Source organism: Poecilia mexicana, unplaced genomic scaffold, assembly GCF_051168715.1.
Source record: "Poecilia mexicana isolate PSO_F unplaced genomic scaffold, ASM5116871v1 scaffold_12, whole genome shotgun sequence".
Lineage (NCBI taxonomy): Eukaryota > Metazoa > Chordata > Actinopteri > Cyprinodontiformes > Poeciliidae > Poecilia > Poecilia mexicana.
Genome location: NW_028263381.1, coordinates 118,934 through 124,846, shown reverse-complemented (window position 1 = coordinate 124,846; position 5,913 = coordinate 118,934). Strand labels below are relative to the sequence as shown.

At 38.3% G+C, this 5,913-nt stretch overlaps 2 long non-coding RNA genes across 2 annotated transcripts; both read right to left on the bottom strand.

Moving 5' to 3' along the window:
* Positions 1 to 280: 280 nt before the first annotated feature.
* LOC148155921 (uncharacterized) lies at positions 281 to 1,478 on the bottom strand. Its single transcript, XR_015764768.1, has 4 exons — positions 1,312 to 1,478; positions 985 to 1,122; positions 771 to 876; positions 281 to 679 (listed from the first exon to the last, which is right to left on the bottom strand). It is a non-coding gene; the product is annotated as an uncharacterized LOC148155921 (long non-coding RNA).
* Positions 1,479 to 2,662: 1,184 nt separating this feature from the next.
* Positions 2,663 to 4,105, bottom strand: LOC148155920 (uncharacterized). Its single transcript, XR_015764767.1, has 3 exons — positions 3,851 to 4,105; positions 3,392 to 3,504; positions 2,663 to 2,755 (listed from the first exon to the last, which is right to left on the bottom strand). It is a non-coding gene; the product is annotated as an uncharacterized LOC148155920 (long non-coding RNA).
* Positions 4,106 to 5,913: the final 1,808 nt, after the last annotated feature.

Below are 5,913 nucleotides of genomic sequence, written 5' to 3'. Positions count from 1 at the left end.
GTATACTTTTTATGTACTATTTATATATTTTGAGTGTACTAATTCTGTCAGAATTATATTTTAATATACTGCTAATATATTAGTAATGTATTTAAATTACACTTAATTTTTAATTTTGATTTGCTGCTTTTGCTAATAAAGTACAATTTTAATTACTCATAAAAGTCTTATTTATTCCTACTTTCCTATTTTGTACATTACATGCATAACTACACTAGAGTACTTGCATTGTTTTAGGCTACAATTACATGGAAAGATTAATTACACAAGATGTTCAAGGTAATTCAAATATTTTGTTTTATTACCGACATTTTAAAATTGTCCAATTTTACTCACAACTTTATGAACTTTACATAAATTATCAGTTTACACATAAAAATTTAAGTGTGACAAAAAACATTAAAGTTATTACTTTAAAGAACAAAAATTATAATTACATTGTGCTTTCAATATATTACCATTTTGGTAACATTTTATTTGATGGGGTGTGCATAAGACTGACATGACACTGTCATAAACATAACATAAAACCTTTCATCCAACTTTTAAAGCAAATTCTCATTAAAATTGTAATTATTTACTGAATGACACTTCATGACACTGTTGGTATGTTCCAAACATGAGTGAGGATCAACGACAGAACATTCCCATTCCCTGCACCTCTGCACCTTACAGAAACCTACAAAAAAGAACAATAGAGCAATTAATCAGAGAAAGCATTTGTATTTGAAAGAGAACAGAAAAATGGCAAATAAAAAAATAATACTTACAAGTTCAAGATGTTGTGGACTCGCCATGTATGCGACATCATCAGAACTGATGATGATTGGGACCGGATGCCTGGGGTGGAAAAACATTTCTGGGTGTCTTCTTTGCCTGTTTATGTTAGAAGTAGAAAAAAATAGTCAGCAGTGTCATAGAATCAGTTGATGTTGGCAATAACTATGAAGCTGTTTTAAGTGTGGAATTAAGGAGACAAACTACCTTAAAAGCTTTCCATCCATGATCTGAACACACTGATCCTTGCAGGATGGTGAGGGGGGCTTGTGGTGCCCATCTCTAGCAGTCATCAGATGAGAGGCAGGGTTCACCCTGGACAGGTCACCAGTCCGTCAAAGGGCCCTGAAAGCCAACAACAAATAAAATGTATGAAAGAGAAATGGTAGAATAACAAGGGGAAAAATTATGTCCAGTTATTTTTAAATCAAATCATGTTTATTAAGCACTTGGTGTTGGTAACACACCAGTTTTTGTTGTTGAAAATGTAGCTAACTCCTCATTAAAACAAACAAACAAACAAACAAAAAACACCATAGAGAAGATGTGGAGGTTCATCCTCAGAGCTGGTTGTTGATCTGGTGGAGCCAGAGCTTCTTCTGAGACAGGAAAGTCTTTAGGTTTCCTAACACCTGATTTCTCTGGCTTCCTCTTTCATCTTCCTTTGCTTAGACTGCAAACATATGTTGAAGATAAAAACATTGATGAACAAGTTATGACAACAACCTCATAATATCAAAGTCTCTCTGTCTTATGGAGCTTAATTAAAACCAGGTTAAGTTTATGAATAAACTTAACGCAACAAAGTCTCCATGCATTTATAACATGAAGCTGAATGATTGCTACAGTAATAATCTTACAAGTCACAATAAAATTGATAAAATAATTATTTATGAAACCAACGTATGTTATATATCTTTCCTGCACTGTTTATAATTAAACGAAGATAATGAATAAGCAAACTTACCACCAGCTAGCAACACGTTAGCAGCCTTCGTCCCTTCGGGCTCCTTTTGTAACACACATTTCATTTCCATTGGATGTTGTCCAGTTGTGTTGTCGTCTAACTCGGACTAGGACGTCACCAGCTTGAATTTACCAAAATTAGTAACTACTGTCAAAGCCCTCTCTATTTTTAAGGCAATATTAAGCGAGTAAAAATTGCGAATTTGGACAGCGTCTGTTATCTTCCCTGCGTTCAAGTTTTTTCTTCTCTTTATGGCGTTTTTTTTTTAAATGAAAGTGTGCAATACCGCGACCATCTGGTCTGGAGTGTGACCTGGAGCTAATCCTGTTGATTATAATCTGAAAATGGATTGGGTACTTTCTTAAACAACATTTATGGAAGCCCATTTCCGCCACTCTGTTAAAAAATAAAAAATAATTATTATGAGATAGTATCTCATTATAATGAGATACATCGGCTCAGGACGTTTAGGGACTGTGGAGGTTGAACCCCCCTTTCGAATTAGTTCAGTCCATCTGTACCGTTTGACAGGTGGACTGTCAAATACTTGCGGTCGCGCCTGCCGCCAGCAAGCATTCAGCTAAATATAGCTGTTTACAACGGTAAGAAATGTGGTTTTGTTAATTTAAGTCTGTAATATAAGCTAGCATAAGCATAAAGTAATCAATTTGGCATACTGACCACGGTAGCTAATCTTGAAGATAGTTTAAGAAGATGGATATCTTTGAAGCTAACGTTTTCTGTTTCTTTACTTCGTCAGTCCACAACTGACTTTCCAGTAACTGTAGTTAATATCTGAGGATTACGTGGTACTTTTATTTGCTGTAATGACACATGTTCAGTTTACCACAAAGTCGTGGTGTAATAACTGGTGAGTAGTTCGTAGATGCTGCATCTCGCTCCCAAACCCAGTGGTTTCTTCCTCTCATTCTGGCGCATAATGAAGCCACTTCTTGACAGTTTTGCTGCAGTCCTCAAGAGTCAGCTTTCGGTCAAACTGCAGAGCAACAGCTGAAAAAAAATAAAAGTGAGGAAGGTGCCAGTTAGAAATATGATAAACATTTGAAAAGTTCTGAAACACAATGAAATATTAAACAGTGTACTGGTTACAGGTCTGAGAACAAATACAAACCATATAGTTCCCCATGTACACTCACTGTTAAATTAATATCTTAATCTCTCATTAATATTTATCTTAATGTTTACATATACAACTACATTTACCCATTAAGCTGCAGTATAGTGTAGGATTTACAATATTGATATTAAATCAATATTTAAAATAAAGGGCTGTTTATCAGAAAACCTAACAATAAAACTCAGGGAGGATCAGGTTTATTTAACACACCAGAGACAAATAAATAGAACAAAAGGTGATTTATAGTGTAGTTGGAAATTTTTTTTTACAGAATAAACTTCCATCAAATAGCTGGTTCAATCTTCCATCAACTACAAATATTTCCAAATAAGTTGATTAAATTCCTTAAAAAGTGTCTATATACTGATAAAGATCCCACACAAGTAACAATAGTCCAGTTCAATTTAACCAGTTACCAATCCAAGGATCAACAGACTGAATCAGTCATTAGCAGGTTTAGTTCAGTGTTTCACCTGCCTTACATGTTAAGTGTTTCCCTTCTGCCTCACCTGGATTGAATCTGTGGATGATTAACAACCTTCTGCACTTCTTGATGGCTGCAGACGGTCATGTAATCATCCAACTCAGCTGTTCTCGTACAGAGGTTCATTTAAGCACGTCCCTAAGAATATCATAATAAAAAGTTAAAAACAAGTGATTACTATCACAACAATTTAAAGCCCACCTGGAGCAGCCAGCCTTACACTTCCTTGTCCACCACATGCTCTCCCAGACCAAACAATAGGCCCCACCCTATTTTAAAAACTCAAATCCCACAAAATCTCACAGGATTTCATACTTAGGCCTGGAGTGGTGGGTAGGATGAAAATAATACAAAAGGAGACATGACCTCAATTATTAAAAATATCCGTTTTGCCCCAAAATAACCAGGATTACTATGGGCACAAAACAATGCCCTTATTTTTCAATAAACACATTTAAGATCAAAGTAATATTGAAAAGCTTACCATAAAAGTGCTCAGCGGAGAATTCAATTCAGAAGCCGGTAGCAAACAAGCCAGCAGCAAAGTGGCTTTTTGGTTGGGACAAACCACAAGTGTAAAATTGGGGAGGTGGACTGTACAACTCCTAGTACAGACTTGTAGATGTTTTTGTGTCAATACATTATGCACAGTCAGTAATAATATTTACAGACAAGTAAGAAAATGTACAGAAAGGAATCACAACCCACTGTTCTCAACATGTAGTGCTTAATTTGAAACATGATTAACCCCCACCTAGTAATAAAATGTTCTGACCCAGAGCTCAAGGAGAAGGGATGAGAGAGTGCAAAAAGGAGAAGGTTGGGAGGAGCGGCTGGGTGGGGGAGGTTTGGGAGGGAGTAGGGGGAGATGAGGAGGTGATGAGGGCTGCAACAAACTGCCCAGATTGCACACAACGGTAAATCAACATTGAATTATAGTCAGAAGGGTTGATTTTTGGTTGAGGTCAACAACTGACGGTTGATCAACCATCAAACAACCATCCACCTCTAGCCAAGTAACCAATGTTGAAACTGTGTCATTGAATCAATGTTGTTTTGTGGTTGAAATCTCATGAATGAAATGCTAATGTCTGATCAACGACTGATCAATGTTGAATCAATGTTGAATCAATGTCAGCTGTTTTGCCACACCCCTTCCCCTCCTCTCCTCCTCATCAGAGCTCTGGGTCAGAGCATTTTATTAGTGAGTGGGGGGTATTACATTCTAAATTAACCTCTGTAAAGGATAGTGGGTGAAGATTCATTTCTGTACATTTTCTTTCTTTTTCATAACAAAGTCCTACTGACCATTTGAGTGTGATATATTGACACAAAAACATCTACAACTTACTACAAGGAGTGGAGCGGTCCACCCCCACTATTTACATGAGTGGGATGTCCCAAACACACAGCCACTTCGCTGTTGGCTTGTTGGCGAAAGATGTTAATTCAATGTTGAATTGCCATCATGTGCAATCTGGGCAGGTGCAGAGCTATGGGGGGGTGGGGCTGGGGGTGCGGTTTCAAGTCGCTTAAATGTCTGATTATAGACTGAGAAAGTCTACCGCCTGTTGAGAAAGGTCTATTTAATGTTAAAGTTACTTTCCCTCAATGGAATATATACTAGTCAGTCCCAGTGACTGTTTCACTCACGGTTTAGCCGATGTGTTTCCTGGGTAAAGATCAAACAAAAAACGCAGACCAACCTCCCCGCCCCTCGCCCAACAGTTTCTGGTAGCGCAGGCGATAAACGTCAGGGGCCTGGTGATTCGTTAGGGGTCCGGTAATTAGCCCCGCCCCCCGGCCCAACGCTGACTTGTTCCGCTAGTGAATCTGGGTACAGAACGGAATCACAACTCAGTGTTGTCAACACATAGTGCTTAAGTTAAAACGTGATTAACCCTCACCTAAAAGGGGTTGTGCTGTGGTGGCGCAGGGGTTAAGCACAAACCACAATCAAGGCCTCAGTCCTCAACACAGCTGTCGCAGGCTCAATTCCTGACCTTGGCAACCTTTGCTGCATTACCCACCTTCCTGTCAATTAACTATCAAATAAAGGCCACTAGCCAAAACTATCTTTTAAAAAATAAAATGTGAAAAATGAAAAACCCTCACTTAAAATTAAAGTTTCACCCGATTGAGGGGTAGATGGGCCCAGGTGGGGGGAAGAGGTGTGTGTGTGTTTTTGGCAGGTGGAGGGAAGGGGGTTGGGCGTTTGAATGGCAGGCGGTGGTGAGGGGTGCAAAAAACACCTTACATTGATTGAACACTTTGATTACTAGTTTTTCCCCAAACCTTATCCTCAAGGCAAACTGACCTGCATGCTTTCAGTTCAGCAAAACCTTGTTAATCAAATGTTAATTAAAATCATGTGTGCTGAATTAGGGAAATGCCTAAAACTTGCAGGGCAGTGTGCCTGGTGCCGGTGCTGAAAAACACTGGATTCGATGTGGCATTTCAATCAATGAATGTTAATTGGCTAGAATTGAATGGTTGTTTGATGGTTGATCCAGCTTCTGTCGTTGACCTGAACCATACATGCAGCCT